The sequence below is a fragment of the Anomaloglossus baeobatrachus genome, chromosome 6 (genome assembly GCF_048569485.1).
Source record: "Anomaloglossus baeobatrachus isolate aAnoBae1 chromosome 6, aAnoBae1.hap1, whole genome shotgun sequence".
NCBI lineage: Eukaryota > Metazoa > Chordata > Amphibia > Anura > Aromobatidae > Anomaloglossus > Anomaloglossus baeobatrachus.
Window position 1 is genome coordinate 557,472,773 of NC_134358.1, and position 26,668 is coordinate 557,499,440.

Below are 26,668 nucleotides of genomic sequence, written 5' to 3' on the forward strand. Positions count from 1 at the left end.
AGTACAGGGATAATACACACGGTGATGTCACAGTACAGTGGTAATACACACAGTGATGTCACAGTACAGGGATAATACACACAGTGATGTCACAGTACAGTGGTAATACACACAGTGATGTCACAGTACAGGGATAATACACACAGTGATGTCACAGTACAGGGATAATGCACACAGTGATGTCACAGTACAGGGATAATACACACAGCGATGTCACAGTACAGGAATAATACACACAGTGATGTCACAGTACAGTGATAATACACACAGTGATGTCACAGTACAGGGGTAATACACACAGTGATATCACAGTACAGGGGTAATACACACAGTGATGTCACAGTACAGGGATAATACACACAGTGATGTCACAGTACAGGGATAATACACACAGTGATGTCACAGTACAGTGATAATACACACAGTGATGTCACAGTACAGGGGTAATACACACAGTGATATCACAGTACAGGGGTAATACACACAGTGATGTCACAGTACAGGGATAATACACACAGTGATGTCACAGGACAGGGATAATACACACAGTGACGTCACAGTACAGGGATAATACACACAGTGATGTTACAGTACAGGGATAATACACACAGTGATGTCACAGTACAGGGATAATACACACAGTGATGTCACAGTACAGGGATAATACACACAGTGATGTCACAGTACAGGGATAATACACACAGTGATGTCACAGTACAGGGATAATACACACAGTGATGTCACAGTATAGGGATAATACACACAGTGATGTCACAGTACAGGGATAATACACACAGTGACGTCACAGTACAGGGATAATACACACAGTGATGTCACAGGACAGGGGTAATACACACAGTGATGTCACAGGACAGGGGTAATACACACAGTGATGTCACAGGACAGGGATAATACACACAGTGATGTCACAGGACAGGGATAATGCACACAGTGATGTCACAGGACAGGGGTAATACACACAGTGATGTCACAGGACAGGGATAATACACACAGTGATGTCACAGTACAGGGATAATACACACAGTGATGTCACAGTACAGGGATAATACACACAGTGATGTCACAGTACAGGGATAATACACACAGTGACGTCACAGTACAGGGATAATACACACAGTGATGTCACAGTACAGGGGTAATACACACAGTGATGTCACAGTACAGGGGTAATACACACAGTGATGTCACAGTGCAGGGATAATACACACAGTGATGTCACAGTGCAGGGATAATACACACAGTGATGTCACAGGACAGGGGTAATACACACAGTGATGTCACAGTGCAGGGATAATACACACAGTGATGTCACAGTGCAGGGATAATACACACAGTGATGTCACAGTACAGGGATAATACACACAGTGATGTTACAGGACAGGGGTAATACACACAGTGATGTCACAGTGCAGGGATAATACACACAGTGATGTCACAGTGCAGGGATAATGCACACAGTGATGTCACAGTACAGGGATAATACACACATTGATGTCACAGTACAGGGATAATACACACAGTGATGTCACAGGACAGGGATAATGCACACAGTGATGTCACAGTACAGGGATAATACACACAGTGATGTCACAGTACAGGGATAATACACACAGTGACGTCACAGTACAGGGATAATACACACAGTGACGTCACAGGACAGGGATAATGCACACAGTGATGTCACAGGACAGGGATAATACACACAGTGACGTCACAGTACAGGGATAATACACACAGTGATGTCACAGTACAGGGATAATACACACAGTGACGTCACAGTACAGGGATAATACACACAGTGATGTCACAGTACAGGGATAATACACACAGTGACGTCACAGTACAGGGATAATACACACAGTGACGTCACAGTACAGGGATAATACACACAGGGATGTCACAGTACAGGGATAATAAACACAGTGATGCTACAGTACAGGGATAATACACACAGTGACGTCACAGTACAGGGATAATACACACAGGGATGTCACAGTACAGGGATAATAAACACAGTGATGCTACAGTACAGGGATAATGCACACAGTGATGTCACAGTACAGGGATAATAAACACAGTGATGCTACAGTACAGGGATAATAAACACAGTGATGTCACAGTACAGGGATAATACACACAGTGATATCACAGTACAGGGATAATACACACAGTGATGTCACAGTACAGTGATAATACACACAGTGATGTCACAGTACAGGGATAATACACACAGTGATGTCACAGTACAGGGATAATACACACAGTGATGCTACAGTACAGGGATAATGCACACAGTGATGTCACAGTACAGGGATAATACACACAGTGATGTCACAGTACAGGGATAATACACACAGTGATGTCACAGTACAGGGATAATACACACAGTGATGTCACAGTATAGGGATAATACACACAGTGATGTCACAGTACAGGGATAATACACACAGTGACGTCACAGTACAGGGATAATACACACAGTGATGTCACAGGACAGGGGTAATACACACAGTGATGTCACAGGACAGGGGTAATACACACAGTGATGTCACAGGACAGGGATAATACACACAGTGATGTCACAGGACAGGGATAATGCACACAGTGATGTCACAGGACAGGGGTAATACACACAGTGATGTCACAGGACAGGGATAATACACACAGTGATGTCACAGGACAGGGATAATGCACACAGTGATGTCACAGTACAGGGATAATACACACAGTGATGTCACAGTACAGGGATAATACACACAGTGACGTCACAGTACAGGGATAATACACACAGTGATGTCACAGTACAGGGGTAATACACACAGTGATGTCACAGTACAGGGGTAATACACACAGTGATGTCACAGTGCAGGGATAATACACACAGTGATGTCACAGTGCAGGGATAATACACACAGTGATGTCACAGGACAGGGGTAATACACACAGTGATGTCACAGTGCAGGGATAATACACACAGTGATGTCACAGTGCAGGGATAATACACACAGTGATGTCACAGTACAGGGATAATACACACAGTGATGTTACAGGACAGGGGTAATACACACAGTGATGTCACAGTGCAGGGATAATACACACAGTGATGTCACAGTGCAGGGATAATGCACACAGTGATGTCACAGTACAGGGATAATACACACAGTGATGTCACAGTACAGGGATAATACACACAGTGATGTCACAGGACAGGGATAATGCACACAGTGATGTCACAGTACAGGGATAATACACACAGTGATGTCACAGTACAGGGATAATACACACAGTGACGTCACAGTACAGGGATAATACACACAGTGATGTCACAGGACAGGGATAATGCACACAGTGATGTCACAGGACAGGGATAATACACACAGTGACGTCACAGTACAGGGATAATACACACAGTGATGTCACAGTACAGGGATAATACACACAGTGACGTCACAGTACAGGGATAATACACACAGTGATGTCACAGTACAGGGATAATACACACAGTGACGTCACAGTACAGGGATAATACACACAGTGACGTCACAGTACAGGGATAATACACACAGGGATGTCACAGTACAGGGATAATAAACACAGTGATGCTACAGTACAGGGATAATACACACAGTGACGTCACAGTACAGGGATAATACACACAGGGATGTCACAGTACAGGGATAATAAACACAGTGATGCTACAGTACAGGGATAATGCACACAGTGATGTCACAGTACAGGGATAATATACACAGTGATGCTACAGTACAGGGATAATAAACACAGTGATGTCACAGTACAGGGATAATACACACAGTGATGTCACAGTACAGGGATAATACACACAGTGATGCTACAGTACAGGGATAATGCACACAGTGATGTCACAGTACAGGGATAATACACACAGTGATATCACAGTACAGGGATAATACACACAGTGATGTCACAGGACAGGGATAATGCACACAGTGATGTCACAGTACAGGGATAATACACACAGTGATGTCACAGTACAGGATAATACACACAGTGACGTCACAGTACAGGGATAATACACACAGTGATGTCACAGGACAGGGATAATAAACACAGTGATGCTACAGTACAGGGATAATACACACAGTGATGTCACAGGACAGGGACAATGCACACAGTGATGTCACAGTACAGGGATAATACACACACTGATGTCACAGTACAGGGATAATACACACAGTGATGTCACAGTACAGGGATAATACACACAGTGATGTCACAGTACAGGGATAATACACACAGTGATGTCACAGTACAGGGATAATACACACAGTGATGTCACAGTACAGGGATAATACACACAGTGATGTCACAGTACAGGGGTAATACACACAGTGATGTCACAGTACAGGGATAATACACACAGATATGTCACAGTACAGGGGTAATACACACAGTGATGTCACAGTACAGGATAATACACACAGTGATGTCACAGTACAGGGGTAATACACACAGTGATGTCACAGTACAGGGATAATACACACAGTGATATCACAGTACAGGGGTAATACACACAGTGATGTCACAGTACAGGGATAATACACACAGTGATGTCACAGTACAGGGATAATACACACAGTGATGTCACAGTACAGGGATAATACACACAGTGATGTCACAGTACAGGGGTAATACACACAGTGATGTCACAGTACAGGGGTAATACACACAGTGATGTCACAGTACAGGGATAATGCACACAGTGATGTCACAGTACAGGGATAATACACACAGTGATGTCACAGTGCAGGGATAATACACACAGTGATGTCACAGTACAGTGATAATACACACAGTGATGTCACATTACAGGGTAATACACACAGTGATGTCACAGTACAGGGATAAAACACACAGTGATGTCACAGTACAGGGATAATACACGCAGGGATGTCACAGGACAGGGGTAATACACACAGTGATGTCACAGTACAGGGATAATACACACAGTGATGTCACAGTACAGAGATAATACACACAGTGATGTCACAGTACAGGGATAATACACACAGTGATGTCACAGTACAGGGATAATACACGCAGGGATGTCACAGTACAGGGATAATACACACAGTGATGTCACAGTACAGGGATAATACACACAGTGATGTCACAGTACAGAGATAATACACACAGTGATGTCACAGTACAGGGATAATACACACAGTGATGTCACAGTACAGGGATAATACACACAGTGATGTCACAGTACAGAGATAATACACACAGTGATGTCACAGTACAGGGATAATACACGCAGGGATGTCACAGGACAGGGATAATACACACAGTGATGTCACAGTACAGGGATAATACACACAGTGATGTCACAGTACAGAGATAATACACACAGTGATGTCACAGTACAGGGATAATACACACAGTGATGTCACAGTACAGGGATAATACACGCAGGGATGTCACAGTACAGGGATAATACACACAGTGATGTCACAGTACAGGGGTAATACACACAGTGATGTCACAGGACAGGGATAACACACACAGTGATGTCACAGGACAGGGATAATATACACAGTGATGTCACAGTACAGGGGTAATACACACAGTGATGTCACAGGACAGGGATAATGCACACACAGTGATGTCACAGGACAGGGATAATACACACAGTGATGTCACAGTACAGGGGTAATACACACAGTGATGTCACAGGACAGGGATAATGCACACACAGTGATGTCACAGGACAGGGATAATACACACAGTGATGTCACAGTACAGGGATAATACACAGTGATGTCACAGTACAGGGGTAATACACACAGTGATGTCACAGTGCAGGGATAATACACACAGTGATGTCACAGTACAGGGGTAATACACACAGTGATGTCACAGTGCAGGGATAATACACACAGTGATGTCACAGTACAGGGATAATACACACAGTGATGTCACAGTACAGGGGTAATACACACAGTGATGTCACAGTACAGGGATAATACACACAGTGATGTCACAGGACAGGGTAATACACACAGTGATGTCACAGTACAGGGATAACACACACAGTGATGTCACAGGACAGGGATAATATACACAGTGATGTCACAGTACAGGGATAACACACACAGTGATGTCACAGGACAGGGATAATATACACAGTGATGTCACAGTACAGGGATAACACACACAGTGATGTCACAGGACAGGGATAATATACACAGTGATGTCACAGTACAGGGATAATACACACAGTGATGTCACAGGACAGGGATAATGCACACACAGTGATGTCACAGGACAGGGATAATACACACAGTGATGTCACAGTACAGGGGTAATACACACAGTGATGTCACAGGACAGGGATAATGCACACACAGTGATGTCACAGGACAGGGATAATACACACAGTGATGTCACAGTACAGGGATAATACAAACAGTGATGTCACAGTACAGGGGTAATACACACAGTGATGTCACAGTGCAGGGATAATACACACAGTGATGTCACAGTACAGGGGTAATACACACAGTGATGTCACAGTGCAGGGATAATACACACAGTGATGTCACAGGACAGGGATAATACACACAGTGATGTCACAGTACAGGGATAATACACAGTGATGTCACAGTGCAGGGATAATACACACACTGATGTCCCAGTACAGGGATAATACACACAGTGATGTCACAGTACAGTGATAATACACACAGTGATGTCACAGTACAGGGATAATACACACAGTGATGTCACAGTACAGGGGTAATACACACAGTGATGTCACAGTACAGGGATAATACACACAGTGATGTCACAGTACAGGGGTAATACACACAGTGATGTCACAGTACAGGGATAATGCACACAGTGATGTCACAGTACAGGGATAATACACACAGTGATGTCACAGTACAGGGATAATACACACAGTGATGTCACAGTACAGGGATAATACACACAGTGATGTCACAGTACAGTGATAATACACACAGTGATGTCACAGTACAGGGTAATACACACAGTGATGTCACAGTACAGGGATAATACACGCAGGGATGTCACAGGACAGGGGTAATACACACAGTGATGTCACAGTACAGGGATAATACACACAGTGATGTCACAGTACAGGGATAATACACGCAGGGATGTCACAGGACAGGGGTAATACACACAGTGATGTCACAGTACAGGGATAATACACACAGGGATGTCACAGGACAGGGGTAATACACACAGTGATGTCACAGTACAGGGATAATACACACAGTGATGTCACAGGACAGGGGTAATACACACAGTGATGTCACAGTACAGGGATAACACACACAGTGATGTCACAGGACAGGGATAATACACACAGTGATGTCACAGTACAGGGATAATACACACAGTGATGTCACAGGTCAGGGATAATATACAGAGTGATGTCACAGTACAGGGATAACACACACAGTGATGTCACAGGACAGGGATAATGCACACACAGTGATGTCACAGGACAGGGATAATACACACAGTGATGTCACAGTACAGGGGTAATACACACAGTGATGTCACAGGACAGGGATAATGCACACACAGTGATGTCACAGGACAGGGATAATACACACAGTGATGTCACAGTACAGGGGTAATACACACAGTGATGTCACAGGACAGGGATAATGCACACACAGTGATGTCACAGGACAGGGATAATACACACAGTGATGTCACAGGACAGGGATAATGCACACACAGTGATGTCACAGGACAGGGATAATACACACAGTGATGTCACAGGACAGGGATAATACACACAGTGATGTCACAGTACAGGGATAATACACACAGTGATGTCACAGTACAGGGATAACACACACAGTGATGTCACAGTGCAGGGGTAATACACACAGTGATGTCACAGGACAGGGATAATGCACACACAGTGATGTCACAGGACAGGGATAATACACACAGTGATGTCACAGTACAGGGGTAATACATACAGTGATGTCACAGTACAGGGATAATACACACAGTGATGTCACAGTACAGGGATAATACACACAGTGATGTCACAGTACAGGGATAATACACACAGTGATGTCACAGTACAGGGATAATACACACAGTGATGTCACAGGACAGGGATAATACACAGCGATGTCACAGTACAGGTGTAATACACACAGTGATGTCACAGGACAGAGATAATACACACAGTGATGTCACAGGACAGGGATAATACACACAGTGATGTCACAGTACAGAGATAATGCACACAGTGATGTCACAGGACAGGGATAATACACACAGTGATATCACAGGACAGGGATAATACACACAGTGATATCACAGTACAGGGATAATGCACACAGTGATGTCACAGGACAGGGATAATGCACACAGTGATGTCACAGTACAGGGATAATACACACAGTGATGTCACAGTACAGAGATAATACACACAGTGATGTCACAGGACAGGGATAATACACACAGTGATGTCACAGTACAGGGATAATACACACAGTGATGTCACAGTACAGGGATAATACACACAGTGATGTCACAGTACAGAGATAATACACACAGTGATGTCACAGGACAGGGATAATACACACAGTGATGTCACAGTACAGAGATAATGCACACAGTGATGTCACAGGACAGGGATAATACACACAGTGATATCACAGGACAGGGATAATACACACAGTGATATCACAGTACAGGGATAATGCACACAGTGATGTCACAGGACAGGGATAATGCACAGTGATGTCACAGTACAGGGATAATACACAAAGTGATGTCACAGTACAGAGATAATACACACAGTGATGTCACAGGACAGGGATAATACACACAGTGATGTCACAGTACAGGGATAATACACACAGTGATGTCACAGTACAGGGATAATACACACAGTGATGTCACAGTACAGAGATAATACACACAGTGATGTCACAGGACAGGGATAATACACACAGTGATGTCACAGTACAGGGATAATACACACAGTGATGTCACAGTACAGGGATAATACACACAGTGATGTCACAGTACAGAGATAATACACACAGTGATGTCACAGGACAGGGATAATACACACAGTGATGTCACAGTACAGAGATAATGCACACAGTGATGTCACAGTACAGGGATAATGCACACAGTGATGTCACAGTACAGGGATAATACACACAGCGATGTCACAGGTCAGGGATAATACACACAGTGATGTCACAGGACAGGGATAATACACACAGTGATATCACAGGACAGGGATAATACACACAGTGATATCACAGTACAGGGATAATGCACACAGTGATGTCACAGGACAGGGATAATGCACACAGTGGTGTCACAGTACAGGGATAATACACACAGTGATGTCACAGTACAGAGATAATACACACAGTGATGTCACAGGACAGGGATAATACACACAGTGATGTCACAGTACAGGGATAATACACACAGTGATGTCACAGTACAGGGATAATACACACAGTGATGTCACAGTACAGAGATAATACACACAGTGATGTCACAGGACAGGGATAATACACACAGTGATGTCACAGTACAGGGATAATGCACACAGTGATGTCACAGTACAGGGATAATACACACAGTGATATCACAGGACAGGGATAATACACACAGTGATATCACAGTACAGGGATAATGCACACAGTGATGTCACAGGACAGGGATAATGCACACAGTGATGTCACAGTACAGGGATAATACACACAGTGATGTCACAGTACAGAGATAATACACACAGTGATGTCACAGGACAGGGATAATACACACAGTGATGTCACAGTACAGGGATAATACACACAGTGATGTCACAGTACAGAGATAATACACACAGTGATGTCACAGGACAGGGATAATACACACAGTGATGTCACAGTACAGGGATAATACACACAGTGATGTCACAGTACAGGGATAATACACACAGTGATGTCACAGTACAGGGATAATACACACAGTGATGTCACAGTACAGGGATAATACACACAGTGATGTCACAGTACAGGGATAATGCACACAGTGATGACACAGGACAGGGATAATACACACAGTGATATCACAGGACAGGGGTAATACACACAGTGATGTCACAGTACAGGGATAATACACACAGTGATGTCACAGTACAGGGATAATACACACAGTGATGTCACAGTACAGGGGTAATACACACAGTGATGTCACAGTACAGGGATAATACACACAGTGATGTCACAGTACAGGGATAATACACACAGTGATGTCACAGTACAGGGGTAATACACACAGGGATGTCACAGTACAGGGGTAATACACAGTGATGTCACAGTACAGGGGTAATACACACAGTGATGTCACAGGACAGGGGTAATACACACAGTGATGTCACAGTACAGGGATAATACACACAGTGATGTTACAGTACAGGGATAATGCACACAATGATGTCACAGTACAGGGATAATACACACAGTGATGTCACAGTACAGGGATAATACACACAGTGATGTCACAGTACAGGGATAATGCACACAGTGATGTCACAGTACAGGGATAATACACACAGTGATGTTACAGTACAGGGATAATGCACACAGTGATGTTACAGTACAGGGATAATGCACACAGTGATGTCACAGTACAGGGGTAATACACAGTGATGTCACAGTACAGGGGTAATACACACAGTGATGTCACAGGACAGGGGTAATACACACAGTGATGTCACAGTACAGGGGTAATACACACAGTGATGTCACAGGACAGGGGTAATACACACAGTGATGTCACAGTACAGGGATAATACACACAGTGATGTTACAGTACAGGGATAATACACACAGTGATGTCACAGTACAGGGATAATACACACAGTGATGTCACAGGACATGGGTAATAGACACAGCGAATTGGAATTTCTCACAAGCAGTCACATCACTGAGTTATTGACATCACTGCTCGTGAGGTATTCCGGGCTACCGCTGACCGCGAGTGACCTACAGAGCCTTGTTCTGATAACATTCTCAGAACGAAGCTCCATAAGAATCGATGGGTGTCGTGGGACATTACTCTGTGGATTACTTCCACGATTTATTTGTGATTAATAAACTGGTGAACGAGGACGTGTAGAGGAGTCTTTATTCAAATAAACTTTTTTTCAATGTATGTGGTTTTTTTTTAACTCTATACTTACAGGGTAAGTAATGGGGGTGTCTGATAGACGCTTCTCCATTACTAACCACTGGGCTTGATGCCAGATGTCATTTCACAGGGGACATCAATCCCAAAAGTATTACCTTGATTGCCACCGCACCAGGGCAATCGGGAAGAGGCTGGGCAAATAATTGGAGCATCTAATGGATTTCCACCTCCAAAGCAGGTAGAATTGTGCATTTTGACGCGCTTTTGGGCTGCTATGGGCCCATATATTGTTCTTGCACAGGGGCCATTTTCATACTGTGCATCTATCAGACATCTACTGGATATCCTATATATCTAATATATAAAGCTGACTGTATGTATGTGTGTGTGTGCGTGTGTGTGTATATGTTAATAGGAGCTGTGATTGGTTGCTATAGGAACAAAATAAACTGTTAGCATAAGAAGCTTATGTGTGAGGTAATAAGATGTCGGTTGGGAGACGGATAGAGAGAGACAGAAAGAGACACACACAGACATAGGCACAGACAGAGTAAGAGGCAGACAGGGAAAGAGACAGACAGGGAAAGAGACAGACCGGGAAAGAGACAGACCGGGAAAGAGACAGACCGGGAAAGAGACAGACCGGGAAAGAGACAGGCGGGGAATGAGACAGGCGGGGAAAGAGCCAGACGGGGAAAGAAACAGACGGGGAAAGAGACAGACAGGGAAAGAGACTGACAGGGAAAGAGACAGATGGGGAAGGAGACAGGTGGGGAAAGAGACAGACCGGGAAAGAGACAGACCGGGAAAGAGACAGGTGGGGAAAGAGACAGGTGGGGAAAGAGACAGGTGGGGAAAGAGACAGGTGGGGAAAGAGACAGACCGGGAAAGAGACAGACCAGGAAAGAGACAGACCGGGAAAGAGACAGACGGGGAAAGAGACAGATGGGGAAAGAGACAGACGGAGAGACAGGCGGGGAAAGAGAAAGGCGGGGAAAGAGACAGACGGGGAAAGAGACAGATGGGGAAAGAGACAGACGGGGAAAGAGAAAGGCGGGGAAAGAGAAAGGCGGGGAAAGAGACAGACGAGGTAAGAGACAGATTGGGAAAGAGACAGGTGGGGAAAGAGACAGTCCTGGAAAGAGACAGATGGGGAAAGAGACAGACAGACACAGTGATAGAGACAGACAGAGACTGATACAGAGAGATAGACACAGATAGAAAGAGAGATAGACACAGACAGAGACAGAAAACAGAAAGAGACAGACAGACAGACAGAGACAGACAGGCAGACAGATGGGGAGACAGACGGGGAGACAGACGGGTAGACAGACGGGGAGACAGATGGGGAGACAGACAGAGACTGGGAGAGACAGAGACTGGGAGAGACAAACAGAGACTGGGAGAGAGCGTGAAAGAGACAGTTACTATCCCGGGCAACGCCAGGTACTAGAGCTAGTTTTAATTAATGAAAGCCCTTCAGTAGAATCCTTGCCGTCCCCGGTGTTGCAGGTATACGCCGGTATAAATACCTTCAGACTGGGATTGCTTTATAAGGTGGCATCCTGTGAATTGCAATGAATTGCCCATAGAGCACTTGGCATTTCAGCTCATACAAAAACCATCCCGCGTTCCGGGTCCGGTGCCGTCTGCCTCGTATTGCTCAGCTACCTTAGAGTGCGTCTGTCAGCAGTGATTTATTTTGCTTGCGCGGGTAAGCCCGTGTCTTTTATTCATAGGAGTTGCTTTGTAACCCTCCAGTAATATTCACTGCGTGTAACATCCCGTGTCAGGGAATATTCTACATGACAGTTGCCGTTTCGTAGAACTATCTCGTCCTCATCTACATCTAAATAACGCCTGTCAATCTGCCGTGTTTTGACCACGCAGCACATTTGCCGCGTATAATGAGGGATCGCAGCCCCGGGACTGGGCGCAGCGGGGTCTCATCATCATCACAAGAGTCACACAAGAAAAAGAAACAAAAATAATAATAAAAAATGAATAATGTATCAGAAGACAGAGGAAGCGGACATGTGACGCCAGGAAAAACGGATGCTCTGAGGGAACATGAAGATAACGGTGTTAATGGGAATCCTTTAGCTCGACAGCAAGATATATTTTCCATCATTTAAAAAAAAAAAAAAAAAAGAAGATATTTAAAGGGACACAACAGATACAGATCTGAGAGGGCGAGAAAACACCTTGTGCCATTCTCCAAAAGTTGTAACAAGTAGACTCAGTGCACCAACTTCTTCCGCCCCTTAACTCTGCAGACTCCGGAGCTGAACTCGCTCCTTTCATCTCCAGTATGCAATTGTGGTGGAAACATTTGACTGTCTTATGCTCCCATGAAGCAGAAAAGAGAAGACTTAGGGGAGACCTAATAAATATGTACAAATATATCAGAGGGCCATATAGAGATCTCTCCCATGATCTGTTTGTACCAAGGACTATGACAAGAACAAGGGGGCATTCTTTTCGATTGGAGGAAAGAAAATTCCTACATCAGCATAGAAGAGGGTTCTTCACGGTAAGAGCAGTGAGGCTCTGGAACTCTCTTCCTGAGGAAGTGGTGATGGCCAACTCACTGAATGAATTTAAGAGAGGAATGGATGCTTTTCTTGATAGCAAAAGTATAGAAGGTTATAAATAGCATAATCTTACAGGTAGATAGAAGAGCGACCTAGATTATTAGAGGAATGGGGGGGGCTGCAATACCAAGACAGGTTATTAAACTTGGGGTTAGTTAGGAAAAACAAAGGCTTAGGGGGATCTAATCACAATGTATAAATATATGAGGGGACAGTACAGAGACCTTTCCAAAGATCTCTTTACACCTAGGCCTGCGACTGGAACACGGGGGCATCCGCTACGTCTTGAGGAAAGAATGTTTAATCATAATCACAGATGAGGATTCTTTACTGTACGAGCAGTGAGACTATGGAGCTCTCTGCCGTATGATGTTGTAATGAGGGATTCACTAGTAAAATTTAAGCAGAGCCTGAACGCATTTCTTGAAAAATATAATATTACCAGTTATGTATATTAGATTTTATGACAGGGTGTTGATCCAGGGAACTAGTCTGATTGCCGTATGTGGAGTCAGGAAGGAATTTTTTTCCCCATTGGAGCTTATTTGACACATTGGAGTTTTTTTGCCTTCCTCTGGATCAACATGTTAGGCTACGGGTTGAACTAGATGGACTTAGAGTCTCCCTTCAACCTTAAAAACTATGAAACTATGAATAAGCATGTTTGGTTTCACTGGAGATAGGTGTCCCCAGTAGGGTCAGCAGGGACTTATTCCCCTTTCCCTTAAGGAATAGCTAATGTCTGAACTGCAGCTATGTATCCATCAAAACCATACACCTGTGTATTTATCATAACCATGCACCTGTGTATCCATCATAACCACACACCTGTGTATCTATCATAACCATACACCTGTGTATCCATCAAAACCTTACACCTGTGTATCCATCAAAACCATGCACCTGTGTATCCATCAAAACCACACACCTGTGTATCCATCAAAACCATGCACCTGTGTATCCATCAAAACCATACACCTGTGTATCCATCATAAACATACACCTGTGTATCCATCAAAACCATACACCTGTGTATCCATCATAAACATACACCTGTGTATCCATCAAAACCATACACCTGTGTATCCATCATAAACATACACCTGTGTATCCATCAAAACCATACACCTGTGTATCCATCATAAACATACACCTGTGTATCCATCAAAACCATACACCTGTGTATCCATCATAACCACACACCTGTGTATCCATCAAAACCACCCACCTGTGTGTCCATCATAACCATACACCTGTGTATCCATCATAACCATGCACCTGTGTATCCATCAAAACCAGCCACCTGTGTGTCCATCATAACCATAGACCTGTGTATCCATCAAAACCACCCACCTGTGTGTCCATCATAACCATACACCTGTGTATCCATCATAACCACACACCTGTGTATCCATCAAAACCACCCACCTGTGTGTCCATCATAACCATACACCTGTGTATCCATCAAAACCACCCACCTGTGTGTCCATCATAACCATACACCTGTGTATCCATCATAACCATGCACCTGTGTATCCATCATAATTTTGCACCTGTGAATCAGTCATGTACAACTCTCGAATTTGGCTTACATTCAGTGTGTAAAGTTGACTTTGGAAAGGCAGGTTTCTGCACATAAACAGTGTCAATTAAGCAATATAACAAAACAGTTTATGCTCATTGAAAAAAATCCTGTCCTTTCTCACAAAACGTGTAAAAATGCTAAAACTGCTTGGTCGAAAATGTCCAGGAAATGTTCTGATTCTCATTTTCTGCAACTTAGCATCTGCTTTTTTCAGTAAGCCTTTTATCTATATTAGCATGCTGCCAGCACTATGAGTTTTGGAACTTTCTTTATTTCCCAACATGTATTGCTCCTGCCATTGTCACATGAGTTTCCTGCTACCGAGCTGCCTCTATGTTATGTGTACATGCAGTGCTGAGCTAGAGGGATTACATTTGACAACGAGCAGTGGACAAGAATATACTAAGAGAGATTTTGGGGGGCGTTGGACATCATTCTTACAGAAAGTGATTTGCAGATTGTCTATTTATCACATGATCTATTAAAAAAGATCAATTATATGAAAGTACATGCGCATGCATACTAAATATACATCTTACGTCACTCTTCATACATTAACCTCACTGTGATATGACCGTTCTGTATGTTTTGCTGAACGACAAACTCATCAAATATGTCAATAAATCAGTGAAAAGGGAAAAAAAAATAACAACATACCCCCCCCCCCCTACTGTGGAGCTGAGAAAACAAACAGAGGGCGACAAGGGTGACATCTTCTTGCTGACGCTGTAGAATCGTGGCAGTAATATTCTGCTTACCTTTCACAATGTGGCCATGTTTAAATAAAATATTGTCAATATTTACGAAACATGTAACATTCGCTACAAGATGTGATGTCCCCGAGCAGAGACGCTCGATATGCTGGAGATTCTCCTGTATAATATTAATTGTGATTAATATTAAGTCTTCAAAACTAAATTTAAATGTATCATTTTTGTTGCAATTTCACCCCTTAAACTGAATCCTTGTCTTTTGCTCTAGAATTAATTTTTAGGGTGAGAATGTTATATTGAGTGATAATTTTGCTATTGGTCAAGAATTTAATTTTTCTGATACAGAGGTCCAAATCCTCAGCCCAGATAATGAGAACATTCCTGAAGCTGCCACTAGAGGGAGCTGCTTTACATAATAATATAATAATATTTATTCAGTTATATAGCGCTGTTAATTCCACAGCACTTTACATACGTTGGCAACACTGTCCCCATTGGGGCTCACAATCTAGGTTCCCTATCTGTATGTCTTTGGAGAGCGGGAGGAAACCGGAGAACCCGGAGGAAACCCACGCAAACACGGGGAGAACATACAAACTCCTTGCAGATGGTGTCCTTGGTGGGATTTGAACCCAGGATCCCAGAGCTGCAAGACTGAAGTGCTAAGCACTGAGCCACCACAAGACTGCAGTGCTAAGCACTGAGTCACCACAAGACTGCAGTGCTAACCACTGAGCCACCGTGCCACCCGCCCTTACATAATAAGATTCAACAATAGCACTGAATGCAGTGAGCTCCCCCTAGTGGTGGCTACAGGATTAACTTTGTCTATAAAGTAGATTTGGTCCTGTGCATATATGTAATTAAGAAACTAATGAGAACATATTTTTTGAATGGTTTGTTTTTTTTAATTGTGTATTCAAGGGTGTAAATTCATTACACTCCTTAAAATCAGTAGACAGGCTGTGAAGTGCACAGAGGTTTGCGGGTCTCCCAAAGTGATTCCCTGTGTAGCAGTTGTCTGCTCAAACTACTGTATCAGAGAAGGGTCCTGAATAATGGACCCCAAGCTTTTAATTTAGAATTCCCCAAAAAGGGATTCAAGAAGTATTAAATATGCAAACTTGTTGGAATCCCCCTTATAATAATGATTGCCCTATAGTTTGCTCCTCACTGTCAGATCATAGAGGTAAGGCTCCGGTGTACCCGGCCCGGAAGAGCATCGTGTGACTCTAAATAGAGGGAAATTTATTGATATTCCATGCAGCTGTCTGCGCGGTGGAGCGGCGTTTCTAAATGGCATCATTAACATCTGGCAAGTAACACTCCAGCTCCAGCAGCGGCCTCCACTCCTGGCACAAAAACAGCAGATTCAGTGTTTATGGAGCAATTCTACCAAGGAGTTTTTGTAGCGATAATCTTTAGCAAGACGAGGATTGTAAACTATCAACGTGATGAACTTCTCCAACTGAAGTAATGGCCTAGAATATAGATTAGGCAAAAAGGGGAAAAAGCTTTGGAGTCTTTATTATTCTCAAGGGCTGGTGCAGTCACTGTATATATACATTACATTATTTATCCTGTATTATACTCCAGAGCTGCACTCACTATTCTGCTGGTGCAGTCACTGTGTACATACATTACATTACTGATCCTGAGTTACATCCTGTATTATCCTCCAGAGCTGCACTCACTATTCTGCTGGTGCAGTCACTGTCTACATACATTACTGATCCTGAGTTACATCCTGTATTATACTCCAGAGCTGCACTCACTATTCTGCTGGTGCAGTCACTGTGTACATACGTTACATTACTTGATCCTGTACTGATCCTGAGTTACCTTCTGTATTATACTCCAGAGCTGCACTCACTATTCTGCTGGTGCAGTCACTGTGTACATACATTACATTACTGATCCTGTACTGATCCTGAGTTACATCCTGTACTAACTGTACTAAATTCTAGAGCTGCACTCACTATTCTGCTGGTGCAGTCACATCATTACTTATCCTGTACTGATCCTGAGTAATATCCTGTGTTATACTCCAGAGCTGCACTCACTATTCTGCTGGTGCAGTCACTGTGTACATACATTATATTACTGATCCTGTACAGATCCTGAGTTATATCCTGTAGTATACTCCAGAGCTGCACTCACTATTCTGCTGGTGGAGTCATTGTGCTCACCTTAAAACTGTCAGTGTTCTAATAATGCTGCCATGCAATGTCTAAACAGTAAATGGGTTAGCACTGCAGTAATGTTTGTGGTTCTCATCTTGGGCATTTGCTGGCTTGTTACCCACTGACACCGGTGCTGAGTACAGAATCCAGCACCGCGGATCTCCGCTCCGTAACATTCACCGATGGGGCAGAATGTCATCCATTGGAATCAGATTTGGAGCCGCACAATTCTATGGTTTGTGCAATTAGCTTCAGCATCAATGCTGTGTCTCCAGCAGGTGCTCTCGACGCCTAATAGGCCGGGCTGTAACGAAGCTTAATGAACGAGGCTCACAATCACCCATTACAGACCATTACAGAGAGGAAACAATGGGAGGGAATGTGCTGAAAACATCACAACTGGGACAAAATGAGAGAGAACGGAGAAATGAAGCCAAATGAGTAACCGGAACTATTAACACTAAACATGTAACAATAATAAATATTGGTGGTGTTATGATCCGGTAACCGTGGATGATCACAAAAAATCCCATTAACAAGGAAAAAACAAAACCACAAGAGTAGTTGGAAACTGAACTGACCGCAATCCCCTATCCATCGGACAACACTAGAAGTAGCAGGGGGCTGTTCCTAACACACCTAGACACCTCGTCACTGCCGGAGAAACTTGCTACACCTCAAAGATAAAAATGAGGAATCCTAACTTGCCTCGGAGCATTCCCCAAAGGAATAGCAAGCCCCCAACATGCAACAATGGTGATGTAAGAAATCACAATACACAGATAGAAAATATAGATCAGCAAAGGTGAGGTCCGACTTACTAGATACAACAGGACAGGACAGATAACTGATTGAGGCCAGCAAAAAACCCTGCAAAAAATACCAATCTCCTGATAATAAAAAATACTGAGACCACACGGTCTCTCCCACACTATATCAGGTACTCTTGTGCCAGACACTTTAAACAGAATTGCAGATATAATGGGAAGAAACAAAATCACAGAACAAGTAATATTCGAAAGGGCAAATAATCCAAAACTGACCAGAAAGCAAGCTCCCTTTCTTGCTGGAGGAACTGCCCTGCTCACAAAAGCAGAAAGACAGATCCTCACATACAAGAAACCAAACACAGAACCAAATGAAATATGCAGAAAAACTCTTAAGTGCAAATCCAGCAATTAAGCACAAAAACAGGAAACTTATCTGGAGTAGATTCAGGCACCAAATAAATGGGAAAAACAGAAGGGAAAACTCCCAGCCATCTTCAGAAGCAGGCAGGAACATTTATCACCGGCGACCACCAGGCACATAATGCTCTCCTAAATAGACTAGGCTGATCTGCAATAGGAATTCCTGGATTCCCAATTAATTCCATCACCTGTCTGAATCACAGATTCAAACTCAGCTTTACTACCATTCCTGGCCACCACAGGGAGTTCCACACCAGCACCCACTCGGATGACATTCAAAACAGGGTGGTGATGAATAGAGCTGGAGTGACGAAGACTTCCGATCTACAAAAAGCTCTTCAGACTAATTTACATGACAATTAAAATGCTGATTTCTCGATATGCAAATGAGTCTGAAGAGCTATTTGTAGATCTGAAGCCTCCGTCACTCCAGCTCTTTTCCCAGCCCAGCGCTGTCTCCTCCGGCTTGTCTGACTTCTATACTGTGTGTGACTTCAGGCAAAGAAGCTTTCAGTCAAGCAGGAGGAGCTGGCACTGAGCAAGGAACAGAGCTGGAGTGACGGAGGCTTCAGATCTACAAATAACTCTTCAGAATCATTTATATGTTGATTATAATGCTGATTTGTCAGTAATGAAGGAACAGACCGGCCATGTAATGGTATTGCTGGACTTGTCCTTTAAAGAGCTACATGTAAATGTGAATATAGTTTGGGGGGAAATCCTGCCGCCAGATTCCCTATAACTGCCCACAATGATAGGTGTTATACGAAAATCAGATTGTGAGTGTGATTGTGCTGAGTTTTCTGGGTGGAATTACCCCTGGGCCGTCTAGTATATATCCTGGTGTCAGCAAAAAGCAACGTCTGACGAGAGATAAGCAGCTGCCAGAAATGTCAGAAAGCGGCTTATCCCCTCTCCCTATGGAGAACATGCACACGCGTGGCTGAGCATGAATGTGCATGGGGTTGGGGGGGGGGGGGGTTAGGAGCTGTCAAATCATCCAATATGTATGGCCAGTTAAAAGGCAGCCATACCAGTGTCTGAACACGGGCAAAGAAAGCATGCCTGTCCCTTTACCCAAAACATATGGAAAACCATGACTTTGCTGGTACAATGCCCTGCACGCTCAGTGCCCAACAATGTAAATCTGCATTTGGTGCACATACTGGTCCAGGAGCTGATAATGTGTCTTCTGCTCTCTTTGAATGTGTTGGTTTTTTATCAGCATTCTGCCTGCACTATAGGAGAAGGAACTTCCCTTCAACTGACTTCATTACATTTTGTCTGCTGTGGTCCAATTCCATGAACTAAAATGCGTCTATGATCTGCCTGTATGCATACTAATCCAGGAGCTGATAATGTGCCCTCTACTCTCTTTGAATGTACTGCTTTTCTTTATCAGCATTCTGCCTGCACTATAGGTGCAGGAACTTCCTTTCACCTCGATCCCTACATTTTGGCTGCTGTGGACTAATGCCATGAATTGAAAGCTGTCTCTGTGATCTGCCTGTATGCATACTCGTTCAGCAGCTGATAAAAAGCCTTCTACTCTCTTTGAATGTGCTATTTTTATGAGCATTCTGCCTGCACTATAGGAACAGGAACTCCCCTTCAACTAACTTCCTTACATTTTGTCTGCTGTGGCCCAATGCCATGAACTAAAAGCTGCTTCTATGATCTGCCTGTATGCATACTCATCCAGGAGCTGATAACAAGCCTTCTATTCTCTTTGAATATGCTATTTTTTATGAGCATTCTGCCTGCACTATAGGTGCAGGAACTTCCTTTCACCGTGATTCAATACATTTTGGCTGCAGAGGAGCAATGCCCAAAACTGAAAGCTGCCTCTATGACTGCCTGTATGCAGTTTGACAGATAGGAAAACAAGAGTAGAGACAAACTGACGAGCCCTTACTCTTTATAGAGCAGCAAAGTCCGACCCCACTCCCTGTAATCTATATGGAGTCTAGTACTCAATGAGAAAGACAACGCCTTGTCCAGCACCGAACCCCCAAAGCTGCCACCAGTCTCTGTCATTGTCTGCAGCACTGACGTCACATTGACTTACTGAGCTCAGCAGAGTTGATAGGATGAGATGCTCAGAGCCCCATTGAGCTCAATGATGGGCTGCAGTGCTGTCCACGAGTTGTGAGTGCTGCAGACAATCACAAACATTGGGAGCAGCGGTAAAAAGTCATTGCAGGACCTGTCAATGGTGAGTACAGTTTGCTGTCTTAAAACACACTGCAAGCAAGGTACAGGAACTGTCCAAACCTTTTTTACGTGACATCCCCGATATGATGAGGGGACGTGTTGGAGTCAGAGGCGCCTGATTTATTATAGTAGTTATATTCTTGTACATAGGAGCAGTATTATTGTAGTTATATTCTTGTACATAGGGGCAGTATTATAGTAGATATATTCTTGTACATAGGAGCAGTATTATTGTAGTTATATTCTTATACATAGGGGGCAGTATTATAGTAGTTATATTCTTGTACATAGGGGCAGTATTATAGTAGTAATATTCTTGTACATAGGGGTAGTATTATAGTAGTTATATTCTTGTACATAGGGGCAGTATTATAGTAGTTATATTCTTGTACATTGGAGCAGTATTATTGTAGTTATATTCTTGTACATAGGGGGCAGTATTATAGTAGTAATATTCTTGTACATAGGGGCAGTATTATAGTAGTTATATTCTTGTACATAGGGGCAGTATTATAGTAGTTATATTCTTGTACATAGGAGCAGTATTATTGTAGTTATATTCTTGTACATAGGGGCAGTATTATAGTAGTTATATTCTTGTACATTGGAGCAGTATTATTGTAGTTATATTCTTGTACATAGGGGCAGTATTATAGTAGTTATATTCTTGTACATAGGAGCAGTATTATTGTAGTTATATTCTTGTACATAGGGGCAGTATTATAGTAGTTATATTCTTGTATATTGGAGCAGTATTATTGTAGTTATATTCTTGTACATAGGGGGCAGTATTATAGTAGTAATATTCTTGTACATAGGGGCAGTATTAGAGTAGTTATATTCTTGTACATAAGAGCAGTATTATAGTAGTTATATTCTTGTACATAGGGGCAGTATTATAGTAGTTATATTCTTGTACATAGGAGCAGTATTATAGCAGTTATATTCTTGTACATAGGGGCAGTATTATAGTAGTTATATTCTTGTACATAGGAGCAGTATTATTGTAGTTATATTCTTGTACATAGAGGCAGTATTATAGTAGTTATATTCTTGTACATAAGAGCAGTATTATAGTAGTTATATTCTTGTACATAGTGGCAGTATTATAGCAGTTATATTCTTGTACATAGGAGCAGTATTATAGTAGTAATATTCTTGTACATAGGGGCAGTATTATAGTAGTTATATTCTTGTACATAGGGGGCAGTATTATAGCAGTTATATTCTTGTACATAGGAGCAGTATTATAGTAGATATATTCTTGTACATAGGGGCAGTATTATAGTAGTTATATTCTTGTACATAAGGGCAGTATTATAGTAGTTATATTCTTGTACATAGGGGGCAGTATTATAGCAGTTATATTCTTGTACATAGGAGCAGTATTATAGTAGATATATTCTTGTACATAGGGGCAGTATTATAGTAGTTATATTCTTGTACATAAGGGCAGTATTATAGTAGTTATATTCTTGTACATATGAGCAGTATTATAGTAGTTATATTCTTCTATATAGGGGGCAGTATTATAGTAATTATATTCTTGTACATAGGGGCAGTATTATAGTAGTAATATTCTTGTACATAGGGGCAGTATTATAGTAGTTATATTCTTGTACATAGGGGGCAGTATTATAGTAGTTATATTCTTGTACATAGGGGCAGTATTATAGTAGTTATCTTCTTGTACATAGGGGCAGTATTATAGTAGTTATATTCTTGTACATAAGAGCAGTATTATAGTAACTATATTCTTGTACATAGGGGCAGTATTATAGTAGTTATATTCTTGTACATAGGAGCAGGATTATAGTAGTTATATTCTTGTACATAAGGGCAGTATTATAGTAGTTATATTCTTGTACATATGAGCAGTATTATAGTAGTTATATTCTTCTATATAGGGGGTAGTATTATAGTAATTATATTCTTGTACATAGGGGCAGTATTATAGTAGTAATATTCTTGTACATAGGGGCAGTATTATAGTAGTTATATTCTTGTACATAGGGGGCAGTATTATAGTAGTTATATTCTTGTACATAGGGGCAGTATTATAGTAGTTATCTTCTTGTACATAGGGGCAGTATTATAGTAGTTATATTCTTGTACATAAGAGCAGTATTATAGTAACTATATTCTTGTACATAGGGGCAGTATTATAGTAGTTATATTCTTGTACATAGGAGCAGGATTATAGTAGTTATATTCTTGTACATAGGGGGCAGTATTATAGTAGTTATATTCTTGTACATAGGGGCAGTATTATAGTAGTTATATTCTTGTACATAGGAGCAGGATTATAGTAGTTATATTCTTGTACATAAGAGCAGTATTATAGTAACTATATTCTTGTACATAGGGGCAGTATTATAGTAGTTATATTCTTGTACATAGGGGGCAGTATTATAGCAGTTATATTCTTGTACATAGGAGCAGTATTATAGTAGTTATATTCTTGTACATAGGGGCAGTATTATAGTAGTTATATTCTTGTACTTAAGGGCAGTATTATAGTTATATTCTTGTACATAAGAGCAGTATTATAGTAGTTATATTCTTTTATATAGGGGGCAGTATTATAGTAATTATATTCTTGTACATAGGGGCAGTATTATAGTAGTTATATTCTTGTACATAGGGGCAGTATTATAGTAGTTATATTCTTGTACATAAGGGGCAGTATTATAGTAGTTATATTCTTGTACATAGGAGCAGTATTATAGTAGTTATATTCTTGTACATAAGGGCAGTATTATAGTAGTTATATTCTTGTACATAAGAGCAGTATTATAGTAGTTATATTCTTGTACATAGGGGCAGTATTATAGTAATTATATTCTTGTACATAGGGGCAGTATTATAGTAGTTATATTCTTGCACATAGGGGCAGTATTATAGTAGTTATATTCTTGTACATAGGGGCAGTATTATAGTAGTTATATTCTTGTACATAAGGGCAGTATTATAGTAGTTATATTCTTGTACATAGGGGCAGTATTATAGTAGTTATATTCTTGTACATAGGGAGCAGTATTATAGTAGTTATATTCTTGTACATAGGAGCAGTATTATAGTAGTTATATTCTTGTACATAGGGGGCAGTATTATAGTAGTTATATTCTTGTACATAGGGGGCAGTATTATAGTAGTTATATTTTTGTACATAGGAGCAGTATTATAGTAGTTATATTCTTGTACATAGGAGCAGTATTATAGTAGTTATATTCTTGTACATAGGGGCAGTATTTTAGTAGCTATATTCTTGTAAATAGGAGCAGTATTATAGTAGTTATATTCGTGTACATAGGAGCAGTATTATAGTAGTTATATTATTGTACATAGGGGGCAGTATTATAGTAGTTATATTCTTGTACATAGGGGCAGTATTATAGTAGTTATATTCTTGTACATAGGGGCAGTATTATAGTAGCTATATTTTTGTACATAGGAGCAGTATTATAGTAGTTATATTTGTGTACATAAGGGGCAGTATTTTAGTAGTTATATTCTTGTACATAGGGGCAGTATTATAGTAGTTATATTCTTGTATATAGGAGCAGTATTATAGTAGCTATATTCTTGTACATAGGAGCAGTATTATAGTAGTTATATTCGTGTACATAAGGGGCAGTATTAAAGTAGTTATATTCTTGTATATAGGAGCAGTATTATAGTAGCTATATTCTTGTACATAGGAGCAGTATTATAGTAGCTATATTCTTGTACATAGGAGCAGTATTATAGTAGTTATATTCGTGTACATAAGGGGCAGTATTATGGTAGTTATATTCTTGTACATAGGGGGCAGTATTATAGTAGTTATATTCTTGTACATAGGGGCAGTATTATAGTAGTTATATTCTTGTACATAGGGGCAGTATTATAGTAGCTATATTCTTGTACATAGGAGCAGTATTATAGTAGTTATATTCGTGTACATAAGGGGCAGTATTATAGTGGTTATATTGGAAGTTACTAAATCTTAGAGTTATCTTAAGAACATCATAAAACACATCTGGTGTTATTCCGACACCTCCCAAAGGGAATTCCTCTTAATTACGAAACCCCCAAAATAAATCCCATTCAGCTACAATACCAAAATCAATAAGGTCTTATATACAGTGATCAATACAAAGGCAAAGTGACATTGAGGGGAAGATAAGGAGGCCAAGACAAGCAGAAGAGCCCAAAAAACCAGAACCTGCTGTTAACTCTTTAACACTGAAAGATACAGATTCAGCAGAGGTGAGTTTGTCATTACAATGTTACACTATAGCTCAGCTCTCCGGTTGGTTTCTTTTCTCTTACCGGTGATTACTCCTCAGTTTGCTGGCAGCATGGCAGATCCATGTGGAGGAAACAGGCGGAAAACTGTGACAGCGGCGGCATCAGACTGACATCCACTGGCCATGCCCACCCAAATCCACAGACATTAATATCACATCTAGGAAGCCAAGGACGGGAGACGTGAAGGGTGTCTGCAGTGCGACTGTGCGTGGTGGAGGGAGGGGAGGAAGAAGAAGAGAACAAGGGAAGGAGAAAACAGAATAGGAGGAATGAGTTCAGACCGAACATCTGTCTCCATCCATCCTACATAAGATAGAAGAGCGGAGACAACAATGTATCAACTGTAAGGACACAATGGGACTATTTACTAAACAATACTGTGATACATTGTAGCAGCAGCTAAAAGATTGAAGGAGCTCAAATAATCCCCCAATAACAATACTTTAATACTGTTCCCTATGTGCAAGAATATAACTACTATAATACTGCCCTCTATGTACAAGAATATAACTACTATAATACTGTCCCCCTATGTACAAGAATATAACTACTATAATACTGCTCCTATGTACAAGAATATAACTACTATAATACTGCCTCTATGTACAAGAATATAACTACTATAATACTGCCCTCTATGTACAAGAATATAACTACTATAATACTGTCCCCCTATGTACAAGAATATAACTAC

The 26,668-nt window shown here is 41.6% G+C and overlaps 1 protein-coding gene across 1 annotated transcript in view; it reads right to left on the reverse strand.

Annotated features, from left to right (window-relative positions):
- THSD7A (thrombospondin type 1 domain containing 7A) overlaps nt 1-26,163 on the reverse strand; it is a 701,817-nt gene extending 675,654 nt beyond the window's left edge. The window contains exon 1 of the mRNA XM_075315710.1: nt 25,996-26,163. The gene's annotated coding sequence lies outside the window, so the exon portion shown is untranslated. The remainder of the gene's footprint in view (nt 1-25,995) is intronic.
- Nucleotides 26,164-26,668: the final 505 nt, after the last annotated feature.